Source organism: Gossypium hirsutum, chromosome D09 (genome assembly GCF_007990345.1).
Source record: "Gossypium hirsutum isolate 1008001.06 chromosome D09, Gossypium_hirsutum_v2.1, whole genome shotgun sequence".
Taxonomy (NCBI): domain Eukaryota; kingdom Viridiplantae; phylum Streptophyta; class Magnoliopsida; order Malvales; family Malvaceae; genus Gossypium; species Gossypium hirsutum.
In genome coordinates this window covers 47,636,194-47,654,892 of record NC_053445.1, presented here as the reverse complement: position 1 = coordinate 47,654,892, position 18,699 = coordinate 47,636,194, and positions in this window count along the sequence as shown.

The window sequence follows — 18,699 nt, the reverse complement described above, 5'->3', positions numbered from 1 at the left end:
AAAACAGACCCAATCCAAATGCCCAATAATGATAAAAACTTAGAGGCCCGAAGCCCAAAACTATACTAGTTTTCAGCCAACAAAAAAACCCTAGCCTCATGCTTGTAGCTGCCGCCGCTTCACCTCCCCTCACGCATGCACGCCTCTGACCGGTCGCCACTCGCACGCCTCAGCCTTGGCCACTTGCCACACTTCTGACACCACTCTCATGCCACCATGTCGGCCACCTGCTCCTCTGTACCATCATGCTCTGCCCCGGCGTTGCCCATTCCTGCAAGACCAGAAAGAAGATGGACACAATATTTTAAAGGCTATAAAAGCCGAAGAAAACAGATGCAGAGGGGGAGGAGGGGGTTCTTCTTTTTTGATATAAAAAAAAAAGGATTTTGTAACACAGATATTAGAGATCGAAACAAACATAAACAAAGGGTAGCAAGAATCAAAAAAGGTTGATTTCACTTTCGTTCTAAGATCTGAGTTCACTTATTTTGTTTTTTATTTTTCTTTTTTATATACGAAAATAGACAAAAGTAAAAGAAAAGAAATAAGGAAACCTCACCTGAAACCACGGACGCGTCGCCGGAGAACCTTCTCCATCGTGGCGATTGGGTTCGAAGGAGAGGGCCACAGGTTTCTCTTTTGGCTCCCAAAGGACGTCGAGGTGCTTGGCCTTCGAAGGGGCTCCCAAGCGGGGTTAAATACCCATGGTCGCGCGTCGCCGGGCACCGAAAATAGTGGCGATACGGTGGACGGCGAGATAGCCCGATCAGCTGAAGCAAAGAGAGAGGGAGAAAGGGCAAAAGGCCCTCAGTTTTTTTAAGAGAAACTGAAATGAAGAAAAGAAACTAACTTAAAGACTAGAGGCAAACGGCGCCGTTTGGGAGTGGGGGGTCCAGGTGCCAAAACAACACAGTTTTGGACCTCCCACACGCGACCCGCCCTACGCCTACGGAGGATCCGCGCATTTTGACCGAATGGTCTATTTGCGCATGGGAACCCTCTACTTTCTTGCGCATTTCAATGTGTCCTCCTTCCTTTTTTTTATTCGAATTCGCCCCAAATTTGTGTCCAAATTCAATATAGTCTTTTTTAATTAATCAACTTTATTTTTATTAATCTATTATTTACTTATTATTATTTCCATTATTCTATTATTCTTATATTTTATCATTATTGTTGTTACTATTTATATCACTGTTTTACATAATAGTTATAATCATTATTATTCTTTATTTGTTATTGTTGTCATTCTATTATTGTCGTTATTGTTAATATTGGAGCTATTTTTGTCCTTATTATTTTATTGATATCATTGTTTTCTATGTCATTATTATTGTGTTATCATTAGTATCACCACTATGTCATCAAATCAATCAATTTATATTAAATTTGTCATATTATATTATTTTATTTTCTTGTTTCTTATCTACATTATTATTACTATTATTATTGGCATTATTTTGAATATATCATCTATTCTAAATCATTATCAATTTTAAAAATTTTGCATATATGTTATTCTTCTGAATCATCATACGTAATATTCATTTTAAATTTTTATATGTATCTTTATACTCTAAATTATTATGTATATATATACGTACTTATACATACTTAAATATATTTTTCACATTTCATAATTCTTATATACTTACATATATTTATGCATATTTTACATCATATACATACTTATATATATTCTTTATATTCTTAAAATGCTTTTGTATATTTCACATATTTTATGATTCACATACATATACTTTATATTATCACAATTTGTAAATATATATAAACACATATTTACATTTTATTTTTATAATACTTACCGATTTTTTATATATGTATATATTTATCTATGTTTTCACATTCTATAATTTATACGCATTTCTTATTTTATGGCTTAAAATTATACATGCATATACATTTTTACATAATTGTATTTATTGTCATCATTGTTATTTGGTGTTTGTTTATTTATTCATGTACACTTGTGCTTTTTCTAAAATGTTAGTTCTATTTATTTATTGTATGCTTTGTTTATGTAATCGCCTCGTCATTTCATTTTGCCTATTGTATTATTGTTACTCACTTTGCCTTGCTCACCTTGTCGTATTCGTTATTGTTTTGTCAAGCATTAATACCAAGCATCAAAAGGAAAATTTTTCTAAATAAGGCAATATTTCGCGTTTGGAAAATCGAGAAAACGTGCCCTAACGTGCTGGGTTTCGATTTCTCGTTCGACTAAATAGCCAAATATCCTCTTAAAGCTTCAAAGTGTGGTTTCATTAAACTATAAGGTGATCTTGGTTTCGATGGTTTAGAGTATCGTGTCCTAACGTGCTGGATGTGATATTCCTTCGGAACAAGAGAATCTCATATTCCAATTCACGTCATCAGAGTTTCTTTCAAGGATCGTATTTTTTTAAAAAACTCTTCAAATTTCCAATTTTCGACACTAAGACACTAATTAATCAACTAGGTACCAATTTTGGGCGTATCGAGGGTGCTAATCCTTCCTCGTGCGAAACCGACTCCCGAACTCATTTTTCTGAATTTCGTAGACCAAAATCGTTGTTTTAATAAAATTAAATCATTTATTAAAAAAACAACCACTTTTTGAGGTGACCCGATCACACCTCATCAAAAAGGATTGGTGGCGACTCCCGTTTTCATTCTTTTTTTTTTAAATCCAAGTCGACCCCGTTTTCATCCAAAAACAATGGTGTCAACAGCTTGGCGACTCCACTGGGGACAGTAAGAGAGTCAAGCCATGTGTTGATTATTTCTTGTCTTTTTGTTGAAAGTGGAAAATTTGATTTAAATTTACGATCCTCTCATTGCATCTCTTTTATTTGAGTTATATTTTTTTATCGTGTTCTGTATTTTGTTTTATACCTCTGCACATTGCATTGCATGACCGCTGGTCATACCCTTTTAAGTGGGAGTGAGAAACTACGCCTTCGTGAGGTTTTCACCTCCGCATGGGATAGTGAATCGCTTCCGGGATACATCCGTACCTATGTCTTCGTGAGATTTTCATCTCCGCATGGCCATAGGGAAATGTATTCCCCTGAACTGAACTCGGTCCATATGAGCCTATAATGGGTAAGGATCGAGGAATCTGCTAGTTCAGGTACCCTTACTTTAGAACCAAACCACATATAGCGAGCCGTAAGAACCCACCGAGATAGAGTTATTCTAAACCCTAGTGCTTACCGAATAGATGCTTTATTTATTATTGTTTACTTTAAATCCTAGCGCTGATTTGTTTTGTTTGTGATTGCATGGCATTTTCATTTCAAAGAGGTGTCGATTCACGTTCAGTATAATAGAAAGCTTATCATAGAAAAGAGGTTTCTTGATAAAGTAGAAGACAATGCAGCTGTACGAGTGTGGGCTGAGACGATGTGGAAAGAGAAAGGCGATAGTCTTGCAGAAGGGTACGTATCAGAGTTATGGGACTTCACCCGTATCAGCGTAATCCAAAATGATCTTCGAGAAATGAAGGAAATATGGGATCAATGGGACGATGGGACCAAGCAGATGTTTTACTGTGACTATGGGGACTTGCCTTACTTACTTGGTGTCAAAGTGGACAAGCATTTATTCCGAGCCCTAGCCCAATTTTGGAATCCTGCTTACAGTTGTTTCACTTTTGGAAAAGTGGATTTGGTGCCCACCGTGGAAGAATATACGACCTTGCTTCGGTGTCCAAAGATTCAAATTGACAAGGCCTATTCTAGAGCTGCTAGTGTCCCGACATTATTAAAAAAAATTGATGAGCATTACAGGGATGAGCGAACAGTGGGTCGCTGCCCGAATCCAACAGAAAAGAGACAGTAAATGCGTTCCTTGGAAAAGCTTGCGAGATTTAGTATTAGCACACCCTGATGTGAAGAAAAGAGTGGATGTCTTCGCTCTAGGTATCTATGGATTGGTAATTTTCCCTAGAGCTTTAGGGCACATAGATGAGGCCGTCTCTGATTTGTTCGATCGGCTTAGTAAGGGAGTCACGCCCATCCCGGCAATCTTAGCAGAAACCTTCAGATCTCTAAGCGCATGTCGAAGAGCAGGGGAGGGAAGGTTCATCGGATGTGCACAGCTACTATTGGTGTGGTTCCATAGTCACTTTGGAAGGTGGAAAATGTCTCTTATCGAGTCTTCTCAGAAGGTTATTCCCCATTGAAGGAACAAGTTGCTACACCAAGACGAGACGACATCACGGAAGAGAAGTGGATGACGATTCTCCAAAATCTTCAGGAGGACGACGTTGAATTGAAAGCCCCTTGGATGGTACCCGACGAGATCCTGTATCGATGTGGGGATTTCGACTGGGTCCCTTTACTCGGAATTTGGGGAGCTGTCGGTTATGCCCCTTTACTCGTATTAAGACAATATAGATCAAGACAGTTCATACCAGCAACACAAGGGCTGGCTCAATGTGAGTTTTCTTATAAGGATGAAAACTACAAGAGAAAAACTCGAGAAATATCTAACGCTTGGAAACAGGTTCACCGAATGAAAAGATTTACCGCAGGAGCGATGACAACTCCCGAATATTATGGGTGGTGGAGTAAAAGAGTCAATGACAACATCCCTAAGCCGAGGGAAGATTGTGTTCAGTCTATAGAGGAGCATCTACAAGTAGCTCCGTCAGAATTAGAGATCATCAAACGAGACTTTGAGAAAAGAAATTCTGAGTTGGAAAAGAGGATAGAACAGCTAGAAGAAGAAAGAATGCATTTGGGATTAGACATCGATATCCACAAGCTAGAAGCCGAGAAATTAAGGAAGCGAAAGAACAAGGCTGAAGAGGATTTGGATAGTCTAAAAACAGATTACAAGAAGCTGCGATTGTCAATGAGAACTGTAGGTTTGGGTAAAACGTCAGAGCAGTGGCGACAAGAGATCAATGAGGAAAGAATAGGGCCGATCAGTGGGAAAAGAAATTTCAAGATGCTCGAGCTCGAGAAAACGCTTTGGAAAGGAGTTTGTTAGAATGCCGAAATGAGAAGGCAAGATTAAAGGCTAAGGTGGCAGAGCTAAAAAAGTCACTTCACTCGTACCGTAGTCGCAACTCCATGATCGAATTAAGAGCGAGCTTAAATAAGATCGAAGAACTGAAAGGAAAGATAGGGGAGCTTGAGGACGCATTACACAATTCTGAGCTACGAATGGAGCTTCTTGAGAGGAGTAATGATCAATGGCAAGAGCAATTCCACCATTCTCAAAGTCAGGTTAGAGATAGAGATTACGTTATGGGCGAAGCTGTGACTCAGGTGCGGGAAGTGGCTGATCATCTGCAAACATTAACAGTTCAGGCCGATGTATTGAGTTTAAAATATGAGTCAGAATCAAGCCGAGGTCGAGGTTTAGCTTGGCTTCTTAGGAAGGTTAAGGCTTTGGGTATAAAGGCGAAGTCGTATATGTAATTTATTTTATGTAAAGAAATTTGCTTTCTAGTTGAGTTTTCTAATGAAATTGAATTCGAATCAATGCCTCTTTTTGCATTCATCTCATACATTTGCATTACATCATATGCAGTAAGTTTCATAAAATGACCCTAATAAAATTAAATTATGACAGTTACCCTGGAAAGCAACAAAAATCTAATCAAATATCACTACGGTACTCGTCGCCAAACAAAAGTAATGGATCAAAGGTTGGAAAGATTGGAACAATTGCAACGAGAGATGCAAGATCAGATGCATGAACGACTGGAAAAAATCCAGCAGGACATGTTAGAATCCCAGAACACTGTGATGAACCAATTAAAGCAGTTATTGGCTGGAGGGAATAACAAAGGAAAAGACCCCGTAGTTGATGCTGGGGAGGATCACGATGACCCTGTTTATCCTCCAAGTTTCACCCCAATTAACATCCAAGCACAACCAGAGGTGTACCCACAGAGGGTACCGGTTACCATTAGATCTCAATATCTGGCTGGTGCCTCGGTACTATTGCATTTTCAAATGGGCTCGGGTTCTAATCCCGGGGATAATCCCACTAATCCTGTGGTCCCGGACCTCGATGACGTGGCAGAAACAGAAAAAACAAGAATGAACCTGCCAAAACAACTGGAGGACCGATGTAGATGGTTAGAGGAAAAATTTAGAGTCATGGAGAACATCGACCATCATCGCGGGGTTGACGCCAAGGATCTGAGTTTGGTCCCTGATTTAGTACTCCCACCTAAGTTCAAAATGCCGGAATTCGAAAAATATAATGGGACTAGTTGTCCTGAAGCTCATATAACTATGTTCTATCGAAGAATGACAGGATACGTCAACAATGATCAGCTGTTAATCCACTGCTTCCAGGACAGTTTGATCGGATCTACAGCCAAATGGTACAACCAACTGAGTCGTGCTAAAGTTAGTTTATGGAGAGACTTGGCGCAAGCTTTTATGAAGCAATACAGTCATGTAACGGATATAACACCCGATCGAATTACGTTACAAAACATGGAAAAAAAGCCTAGCGAGAATTTCAGGCAATACGCCCAACGATGGAGAGAAGTAACAACACAAGTCCAGCCACCCCTTTTGGAAAAAGAGGTCACCATGTTGTTTATCAACACTTCGAAAGCCCCGTTCATCAACCACATGTTGGGGAGTGCTACCAAGAGCTTCTCGGATATGGTAATGTCCGGTGAAATGATTGAGAACGCGGTAAGGAGCGGTAAAATTGACACGGGGGAAAACTTCAAAAGACCAGCCCCAAGGAAAAAAGAGGGCGAAGTAAACAACGTAAGCACATATAGCAAGAGCCATTCAAAACCGATTACTGTTGGCCCTCCAAAAATGATAACCACTAGTCACCAAGCCCCCTCAAGGCAGGAACCCAACACAAGGCCCAACACAAGGACTAACACAGAGAGACTTCAATTCACGCCCATTCCAATAACATACGGGGAACTGTATCAGAAGTTATTTGATGCACACATAGTATCTCCATTTTATCTAGAGCCCATGCAACCTCCATATCCTAAATGGTATGACGCGAATGCCCAATGTGAATACCATGCAGGGATACCAGGGCACTCAATTGAGAACTGCACTGGGTTTAAAAAGGCGGTGGAAAGGTTCATTAAGATGAGGATTGTGAAGTTTGACAACCCATTAGGACCAAACGTAGCAGCGAATCCGTTACCCAATCATACCGATAAAGGGGTAAACGCAATAATCGAAGGTGGGAGAAGGAGAATCAAAGCTGACATTGCAGAGATAAAAACCCCATTGAGTTGGGTTTGGAGACAAATGATAGAAGGAGGTCTCATCAAACAAGATTCAAAGGAAAGACCCGAAGGAACAAAGACGTACTGCGAATTTCATACTGAAGAAAACCATGACATTCAAAACTGCACTGAATTCAAGGCCATGGTACAAAATCTGATGAACAACAAAGAGTTAGAATTTTATGAAGAGATCAAAGGACTTGAAAAAGGAGAAGTTTATGCCTCGGAGGAGGGGCCTACGAGAAAGGCCCAAAATCACCCGGTGGTGATTATTTCAAGGCCAACAAGCACAGGATCTGGAATACAACTGGCGCCAAGGGTCATAATCTAAAAACCTATAGCCTTTCCTTACAAGGATAGCAAAAAGGTTCCTTGGAATTATGACTGTAATGTGATGATCACGGGAGAGGAGAACCCGATAAATGCTTCAGAAGAGGGTAATGACGCAGGCTTCTACACGCGTAGTGGGAAACGTTACGACCCGGAAAATACAAAAAGGGAGCCTATAAAAGGAAAAGCCTTGGCGGTTGAACAAGATAAAACGAAGACGATCGAAATTGAACCGTATATTAACACACCGGTGACTGAAAATGAGGCTAGAGAATTCCTAAAATTCTTGAAGCATAGCGAGTATAGCGTGGTGGAACAATTGCATAAGCAACCCGCTCGTATCTCAGTGCTCGAGTTACTTATAAGTTCAGAGATACATCGTAATGCGTTGGTAAAAGTGCTAAATGAGACTTATGTCGCTAAAGATATCTCAGTGAACAAATTGGATCGCCTGGTTAACAATATAAATGCCGATAACTTCATCTTCTTCAACGATGATGAGATCCCGCCAGGTGGTATGGGATCTACCAAGGCCTTGCACATCACTGCCCGTTGCAAGGGGTGTATACTACCGGCGGTACTCGTTGACAATGGATCGGCCCTGAATGTTTTACCCCTGTCCACATTAAACAGGCTACCTGTGGATAGTTCTCACATGAAATCATGTCAAAATATAGTGAGAGCATTTGATGGCACTGAGAGAAAAGTGATGGGAAGAATCGAGATACCTCTATTGATTGGTCCAAATACATACGAGGTGGACTTTTTGGTAATGGATATTAAACCATCTTACAATTGCCTATTGGGGAGGCCTTGGATCCATTCTGCAGGAGCTGTACCATCGTCACTTCACCAAAAGTTAAAATTGGTGATAGAGGGTCGATTGGTGACTATAGGTGCAGAAGAAGACATCATTGCATCAGTCACTGACGATATGCCATACATAGAGGCTGATAGTGAAGCGATAGAATATTCATTCCGATCATTGGAATTCGTAAATGCCACATTTGTCATCGAGATGAGCAAAATCCCAGAGCCTAAGATATCCAAAGCTACGTCAATGAGCTTATAGCTAACGATGGGAAAGGGAGCATTGCCTGGAAGAAGATTGGGAAAATACCTCCAGGGAAGGGTCGGAGTACCGATCCTAGTTAACAAACAGGACCGTTATGGTTTGGGATATAAGCCTAATGCGAGGGAAAGGAAGAAAGAGATGGAGAAAAAGCAAGAAAAGAGAAGAGCACATTTGGGCGGGATAGAAGTCAAGTGGGGACCGATAACCTTTCCCCATATATCTAAGACTTTTGTTTCAGGGGGAATTGTCCACCCTGAAGAGAATGATGAGGTTACAGAAGGAAGGATTGAGAGGTTGGACATCAATGCCATATTCGCGAAAGAAAGGGTGGAAAGGAATTTATCGGGCATTCGTCCTTACGAACCTGGAAGTGTTCTGAATAACTGGACTGCAGAAGAGATCCCTGTAACATTTAGAACTAATTCAGAGTAATATTCAGAACACTTGTTGCCCTAAGCCTGGGGGTGATAAGAATCTTTTGTAAAAGGCACATGTCCAAAATCTAATTTCAGTGAAAACTTATCATTCAGTTTCATCTTGAGCAAATATTCTTTCATTCTTTTCATTCCCTTTATAATCATAGTATGCATACAAGTATTCTTAGATTCTTTTATTTGGGCCTCCATTTGTTCCAATAACAGGTCTTCAGATATCAACGAGATGAGCGACGCTGTTACTAATTCAGAGTCTCTATTTGAGCAATACATGAGTATAGATGATCCTCAAGATTTTGAAGGTGACCAAGACAGCGTTTTATCTCCGGATTTGTTAAGAATGATGGAAGAAGAAGAAAAACAAATAAGGAATCAGTAGAAGTTGTGATCTTAGAAGAGGGCAGAGAGGTAAAAATTGGTGCTTGCATTGTCAAGGAAACAAGGCAAGACCTTGTTGAGTTGCTTCAAGAGTTTAAAGATGTCTTCGCGTGGTCCTACCAAGATATGCCAGGGTTAAGTACTGATATCGTGGTACACCGATTGCCTATAAAGGAAGAATGCAAACCAGTCCAACAAAAGCTTCGAAGGATGAGGCCTGATGTCTTGCTAAAAATAAAGGAAGAAGTCAAGAAGCAATTTGATGCTGGTTTCTTACAGGTGGTCAAGTACTCAGAATGGGTAGCCAATATAGTCCCTGTTCCTAAGAAAGATGGGAAGGTGCGAATGTGTGTGGACTACAGAGACTTGAACAAAGCCAGCCCAAAAGATAATTTCCCACTGCCTCACATCGATACCTTGGTAGACAACACGGCCGGATACTCACTGTTCTCTTTCATGGATGGTTTTTCCGGGTACAACCAAATTAAGATGCTTTCTGAAGACAGGGAGAAGACCACATTCATAACGATGTGGGGGACGTTTTGTTATAAAGTGATGCCTTTTGGATTGAAAAATGCGGGAGCAACGTATCAGAGAGCCATGGTAGCATTATTCCATGATATGATGCATAAAGAGATAGAAGTTTATGTTGATGACATGATCGTAAAATCCAGAACAGAAAGGGAACACGTGCAAGTTCTGAGAAAACTGTTTCTGAGGTTAAGGAAGTTCCAGCTAAAACTTAACCCAGCCAAGTGTACTTTCGGGGCTAGATCAGGAAAATTGCTAGGATTCTTAGTCAGCGAAAAGGGAATTGAAATTGACCCAGACAAAGTTAAGGCTATACAAGAATTACCTCCGCCAAGTACTCAAAAAGAAGTTCGGGGTTTCCTAGGAAGACTAAATTACATCGCTCGATTCATTTCACAATTAACTGAGAAATGTGACCCCATATTCCGTCTTCTTAGGAAACACAATCCAGGTGTATGGGATGAGGAGTGCCAGAAAACTTTCGAAAGAGTTAAACATTACTTGTCCAACGCCCCAGTAATGATGCCACCTTGCCCTGACAAACCACTGATACTATACTTGGCAGTATTTGAGAATTCCATGGGGTGCGTGCTCGGCCAACATGATGAGTCAGGACGAAAAGAAAGAGCGATCTATTATCTCAGTAAGAAGTTCACTGTATGCGAAACGAGATATTCGCCAATTGAAAAATTATGTTGCGCATTGGTTTGGACTACTCGGAGATTGAGACAATACATGTTGTACCATACGACTTGGTTAATCTCAAAGTTAGATCCTCTGAAATACATGATGGAGTCAACTGCTCTAAACGGAAAGATGGCCCGATGGCAAATTCTACTATCTGAATTTGACATAACCTATGTGAATCAAAAGGCTGTAAAAGGGAGCGCGATAGCAGATTTTCTAGCAAGTAGAGCCCTGGACGATTATGAGCCTTTGAACTTTGATTTCCCAAATGAGGATCTGATGTATGTGGCAACTACTGAAGCAAGCACACAAGAAGGCAATACTTGGAAATTAAATTTTGACGGAGCCTCAAATGCCATGGGCAACGGGATTGGGGCAGTCTTGGTATCTCCAAACGGTGATCATTATCCTTTCACCAGTAAACTAGATTTTGATTGCACAAATAACATGGCGGAATATGAAGCATGTATCATGGGAATCCGCGCGGCTATGGAACTCAAAATCAAGGTACTTGAGGTATATGGGGATTCGGCATTGGTAATTTATCAGCTCAAAGGCGAATGGGAAACAAGAGACCCTAAGTTGATTAGTTACCGAAGGATAGTCCTAGAATTGATTGAGGAGTTTGACGACATCACTTTTTGTTATCTCCCACGAGACGAGAATCAGATGGCCGACGCTTTAGCTACATTGGCTTCCATGATCAAAGTAAATAGACCAGAGGATGTGAAGCCTATCCAAATGAGCATTTATGATGCTCCAGCCCACTGTTGTAACATTGACGAGGAAGAAGAAAAGGACGACAACCCTTGGTATCAGGATATATTGCGATACGTGAAAAATTGTGAATACCCAAACCAAGCAACTGAGAATGACAAGAGAATGTTGAGGAGGATGGCCAGTGGTTATGTCTTAGATGGAGAGATCCTGTACAAAAGAGGAAAAGATCAGGTGCTGTTAAGATGTGTGGACGCTGTGGAAGCCAAGCAGATCTTGGAAGAAGTCCATGATGGTATTTGTGGAACACACGCTAACGGTTTCACAATGGCCAGACAGATCATGAGATTTGGATATTATTGGTCTACCATGGAAGGAGACTGCATCAAATATGCTAAGAAGTGCCATAAATGCCAGATTTACGGAGACAAAATTCATGTGCCTCCATCACCTCTTCACGTCATGACTTCCCCATGGCCTTTCTCCATGTGGGGCATGGACGTTATTGGGCCGATATCGCCAAAGGCTTCAAACGGACATCGTTTCATTTTTGTAGTGATTGACTACTTTGCTAAATGGGTAGAGGCTACTTCTTACGCCAACGTCACAAAGACAGCTGTCAGCAAGTTTTTAAAGAAGGAAATCATATGTCGGTATGGAATGCCTGAAAGGATCATATCAGACAACGCATTAAATTTGAATAATAGCACGATAGCAGATGTTTGTAATCAATTCAAGATCAAGCACCACAACTCATCGCCATATCGTCCGAAGATGAATGGTGCGGTGGAGGCAGCTAATAAAAATATCAAAAAGATTGTGGGAAAAATGACTGAGACCTATAGAGATTGGCACGAGAAGTTGCCATTCGCCCTCTATGCTTATCGAACGTCCGTCAGGACTTCTACCGGGGCAACACCATTCTCTTTGGTTTATGGAATGGAGGCAGTGCTACCAATTGAGGTTGAAATTCCCTCTCTCCGAGTTTTTTCAGAACTAAAATTAGACGAAGCAGAATGGGTCCAATCCCGATATGATCAGCTGAACTTGATTGAAGAAAGGAGGTTAAGAGCTATCCGTCATGGTCAAATGTACCAGAAACGAATGATGCGAGCTTACAATAAGAAAGTTCGTCCTAGAAACTTCCATGAAGGGGCCTTGGTACTGAAGAAGATCCTTCCCATACAAAAGGACTTCAGAGGAAAGTGGATGCCAAACTGGGAGGGACCTTATGTAGTAAAAAAAGCCTTTTCAAGAGGGGCATTAATTTTAACTGGGATGGATGGCAAAAGCTTGCCCAATCCTGTGAATTCGGATTCAGTGAAGAGGTACTTTGCCTAAAAAAAAAAAAGGGAGAGGCCAAGGCGAAAACCCGCAAAGGGTACCTTGAGACCAAAGGGGGTTTTGAATTGAAAACCCAGGAATGGGCAATTCAAATTTTCGATCAAAGATGAGGCATAGAGTAGTTTTGTCTTCTCCGAATTAACAAAAAGGAGAGATACTACATCTTGGGGCATCAACAAAGTCTTTTAGGACTTCTAAACACAGAATTTGTGCGGAGAAGCTCATGCTGCGATATCTGGGGCACCTGTTTTTATCTTATTTACATCTTAGCAAAATTTACTATCTGTTCATTTAAAGCTCTGCTCTCAATAAATTTCCATCTTATTCATTGTAATAATCTTTTTCATCATATCTCAGCAAAATTTGCTATCTTGAGTGATTTATTCATTTCGAGCTTTGCTCTCAGCAAATTTTATTTTGTTCATTTTGATAATCTTTTTTTAAGCATTTGTCATTGAAATGACGATTAATGGATTGACAATACACATGCAGAAGGAGTTCTGCATATTACTCTGAAAGCTTCTAAATAGTACGAGGACCTGAAACAGGGCTATTGTTTAGAATTGACCAAACTTAAGGGTTAGAAGCATTGGAGGAAGAATAGTCTAAATTGCAACTATTTCTTTGGGTTTTCTGTCAAATGTACTGACTGAACAAGAAGGCATCAGTGATAGAACCTTGATGAACAATGAGGAATGACAACCTAAGCATTAAAATGGATCATTCTCATGACATTCTACAAATATAATACATACACGTCTAGTTAGGAGCATTTGATTCATTCTGATCATGTCATCCTAAACACTAGGCATAAATAGGTCCATGAAATGGATTTTGCAGGTCATGCTCCCCAGAGGACAGATCAAAGAAACAAATCCTATACCCCTGAAGTTACAGTGGGATGGATTGAGATCGAAGAAAGCAGATCTTGTCTTCATGTATTGGCGTGAAGTAGATCGAAGATAGCAGGTCCTATCTTCCTATATTGGTAGGAAGTGGATCGACGACGCAGATCTTGTCTTCCCATACTGGTGGCGAAGTAGATCGCAGAAAACAGATCTTGTCTTCATGTATTGGCGTGAAGTAGATCGAAGATAGCAGGTCCTATCTTCCTATATTGGTAGGAAGTGGATCGACGACGCAGATCTTGTCTTCCCATACTGGTGGCGAAGTAGATCGCAGAAAACAGATCTTGTCTTCATGTATTGGCGTGAAGTAGATCGAAGATAGCAGGTCCTATCTTCCTATATTGGTAGGAAGTGGATCGACGACGCAGATCTTGTCTTCCCATACTGGTGGCGAAGTAGATCGCAGAAAACAGATCTTGTCTTCATGTATTGGCGTGAAGTAGATCGAAGATAGCAGGTCCTATTTTCCTATATTGGTAGGAAGTGGATCGAAGATGCAGATCTTGTCTTCCCATACTGGTGGCGAAGTAGATCGCAGAAAACAGATCTTGTCTTCATGTATTGGCGTGAAGTAGATCGAAGATAGCAGGTCCTATCTTCCTATATTGGTAGGAAGGGGATCGAAGATGCAGATCTTGTCTTCCCATACTGGTGGCGAAGTAGATCGCAGAAAGCAGATCTTATCTTCATGTATTGCCGTGAAGTAGATCGAAGATTGCAGATCTTGCCTTCCTGTATATGGCAGAGAAGCAGATCGAAGATGGCAGATTTTACCTCCCTGACTACAGTGGAGTACATTGAAGCCGATAACTCTATCTCCCTGTATTTGGCAGTGGAATAGATTAAAGATTACAGATCTTATCTCCCTAAGCAGTGTGGAGTAGATCAAAGACGGCAGATTTTACCTCCCTGACCACAGTGGAGTACATTGAAGCCGATAACTCTATCTCCCTGTATTTGGCAGTGGAAGAGATTGAAGATTGCAGATCTTGCCTTCCTGTATTTGGCAGCGAAGCAGATCAAAGATGGCAGATTTTACCTCCCTGTGACTACAGTGGAGTACATTGAAGCTGATAACTCTATCTCCCTGTATTCGACAGCGGAATAGATCGAAGATTACATTCTTATCTCCCTAAGCAGTAGCGGAGCAGACGAAACCACAGATCTTATCTCCCTAAGTAGTAGTGGAGCAGATCACATCCAGTCTTATCTCCCTAAAAAGTAGTGGAGCAGACTAAAAACACAAATCTCATCCCCATGGAGTTGTAGCAGAGTAGATTGAAGCTACAAGGCATATCTGAAGTTGCAGTAGAGTGGATCAAAGCAACAAGACGTAGCAGACTGGAATAAGGCTACTTGAAGAAGATGAGCACCAAAAAGTCAAGACTCAGCAAGACCAGGCAAAATTGGCCCTTTTGATGTCTTTGCTCTATTCTCGTTACACGAAAATGAGCAAAGAGGGGCAGCTGTAAGACCCAAATTTTGCCCGGGCCCAGACCATAAAACCCAAATAGACCAAGACCAATAAAGAATTAACAGACCATTACAACAAAATTAACCCAAAAACAGACCCAATCCAAATGCCCAATAATGATAAAAACCTTAGAGACCCGAATGGCCCAAAACTATACTAGTTTTCAGCCAAACAAAAAAACCCTAGCCTCATGCTTTGTAGCTGCCGCCGCTTCACCTCCCCTCACGCATGTACGCCTCTGACCGGTCGCCACTCGCACGCCTCAGCCTTGGCCACTTGCCCACTAACCTTCTGACACCAGCTCTCCATGCCACCATGTCGGCCACCTGCTCCTCTGTACCATCATGCCTCTGCCACCGCCGTTTGCCTATTCCCTGCAAGACCAGAAAGAAGATGGACAACAATATTTTTAAAGGCTATAAAAGCCCGAAGAAAAACAGATGTAGAGGGGGAGGAGGGGGTTCTTCTTTTTTGATATAAAAAAAAGGATTTTGTAACACAGATATTAGAGATCAAAACAAACATAAACAAAGGGTAGCAAGAAATCAAAAAAGGTTGATTTTCACTTTCGTTCTAAGATCTAAGTTCACTTATTTTGTTTTTTATTTTTCTTTTTTATATACGAAAATAGACAAAAGTAAAAGAAAAGAAATAAGGAAACCTCACCTGAAACCACGGACGCGTCGCCGGAGAACCTTCTCCATCGTGGCGATTGGGTTCGAAGGAGAGGGCCACGGGTTTCTCTTTTGGCTCCCAAAGGACGTCGAGGTGCTTGGCCTTCGAAGGGCTCCCAAGCGGGGTTTAAATACCCATGGTCGCGCGTCGCCGGGCACCGAAAATAGTGGCGATACGGTGGACGGCGAGATAGCCCGATCGGCTGAAGCAAAGAGAGAGGGAGAGAGGGCAAAAGGCCCTCAGTTTTTTTTAAGAGAAACTGAAATGAAGAAAAGAAACTAACTTAAAGACTAGAGGCAAACGGCGCCGTTTGGGAGTGGGGGGTCCAGGTGCCAAAACGACACAGTTTTGGACCTCCCACACGCGACCCGCCCTACACCCACGGAGGATCCGCGCATTTTGACCGAATGGTCTATTTGCGCATGGGAACCCTCTACTTTCTTGGCGCATTTCAATGTGTCCTCCCTTCCTTTTTTTTATTTCGAATTCGCCCCAAATTTGTGTTCCAAAATTCAATATAGTCTTTTTTTTAATTAATCAACTTTATTTTTATTATTAATTCTATTATTGCTACTTATTATTATTGCCATTATTCTATTATTTCTTATATTTTATCATTATTGTTGTTACTATTTATATCACTGTTTTACATAATAGTTATAATCATTATTATTCTTTATTTGTTATTGTTGTCATTCTATTATTGTCGTTATTGTTAATATTGGAGCTATTTTTGTCCTTATTATTTTATTGATATCATTGTTTTCTATGTCATTATTATTGTGTTATCATTAGTATCACCACTATGTCATCAAATCAATCAATTTTATATTAAATTTGTCATATTATATTATTTTATTTTCTTGTTTCTTATCTACATTATTATTACTATTATTATTGGCATTATTTTGAATATATCATCTATTCTAAATCATTATCAATTTTAAAAATTTTGCATATATGTTATTTCTTCTGAATCATCATACGTAATATTCATTTTAAATTTTTATATGTATCTTTATACTCTAAATTATTATGTATATATATACGTACTTATACATACTTAAATATATTTTTCACATTTCATAATTCTTATATACTTACATATATTTATGCATATTTTACATCATATACATACTTATATATATTCTTTATATTCTTAAAAATGCTTTTTGTATATTTCACATATTTTATGATTCACATACATATACTTTATATTATCACAATTTGTAAATATATATAAACACATATTTACATTTTTATTTTTATAATACTTACCGATTTTTTATATATGTATATATTTATCTATGTTTTCACATTCTATAATTTATACGCATTTCTTATTTTATGGCTTAAAATTATACATGCATATACATTTTTACATAATTGTATTTATTGTCATCATTGTTATTTGGTGTTTGTTTATTTATTCATGTACACTTGTGCTTTTTCTAAAATGTTAGTTCTATTTATTTATTTGTATGCTTTGTTTATGTAATCGCCTCGTCATTTCATTTTGCCTATTGTATTATTGTTACTCACTTTGCCTTGCTCACCTTGTCGTATTCGTTATTGTTTTGTCAAGCATTAATACCAAGCATCAAAAGGAAAATTTTTCTAAATAAGGCAATATTTCGCGTTTGGAAAATCGAGAAAACGTGCCCTAACGTGCTGGGTTTCGATTTCTCGTTCGACTAAATAGCCAAATATCCTCTTAAAGCTTCAAAGTGTGGTTTCATTAAACTATAAGGTGATCTTGGTTTCGATGGTTTAGAGTATCGTGTCCTAACGTGCTGGATGTGATATTCCTTCGGAACAAGAGAATCTTATATTCCAATTCACGTCATCAGAGTTTCTTTCAAGGATCGTATTTTTTTAAAAAACTCTTCAAATTTCCAATTTTCGACACTAAGACACTAATTAATCAACTAGGTACCAATTTTGGGCGTATCGAGGGTGCTAATCCTTCCTCGTGCGTAACCGACTCCAGAACTCATTTTTCTGAATTTCGTAGACCAAAATCGTTGTTTTAATAAAATTAAATCATTTATTAAAAAAACAACCACTTTTTGAGGTGACCCGATCACACCTCATCAAAAAGAATTGGTGGCGACTCCCGTTTTCATTCTTTTTTTTTTAAATCCAAGTCGACCCCGTTTTCATCCAAAAACAATGGTGTCAACAGAAAACATCTACCAATCCGTAGTTGATCATCAACCATAGGAGGAACCACATGAAAAAAACTCAAGCCAAGGGGTGAATCTTTCATTAGATTAGCTAAAGTATCAGCAGCAGGATTCAGGTTCTTTAGGTGCTTGCTTAAAAGATTACTTTCCACTTACGCCTCACAATTCTTTGATACGCATCTCTAATATTTTTCTTTTTATTGTTTGTAATAGTTTTTCTTAGAATTATCTGAAAGTATTAACAAGTGTTGGATGCAGTGGTAAGATACATTGTTGGGAGGGATAGCAACGAGTCTTGAACATGGACTATAAAATAAACATGAAGAATATCAAAAAAAAAAATCTAAAAACCTTAGTTTTTAGACACTAATAAAATAATATATATACTAGAAATGCTATCACACACATATGAGTGTGAAAATCACAGATTTAAAACAAAAATGTGTGTTTAAAAATAACATACAATAAACAATGAAACTTGTGGTTTGAAACTAATTAATCATAAAAACACATCAAATATGTACGATATTAGAATAAAAAATAGATTAAATTATAAGTAAAACAAAATTTAAACACATAAATACAACGGATAAACAATAATAAATGCACTACAATTATCTATCATGGTTTTGTCATCAGTTGTGAGTTAGCGTCGAGTTAACTCGTGATATCAACTCAATAAACAATTTAAATAATATATACAACTAATGGAGATAATAAATT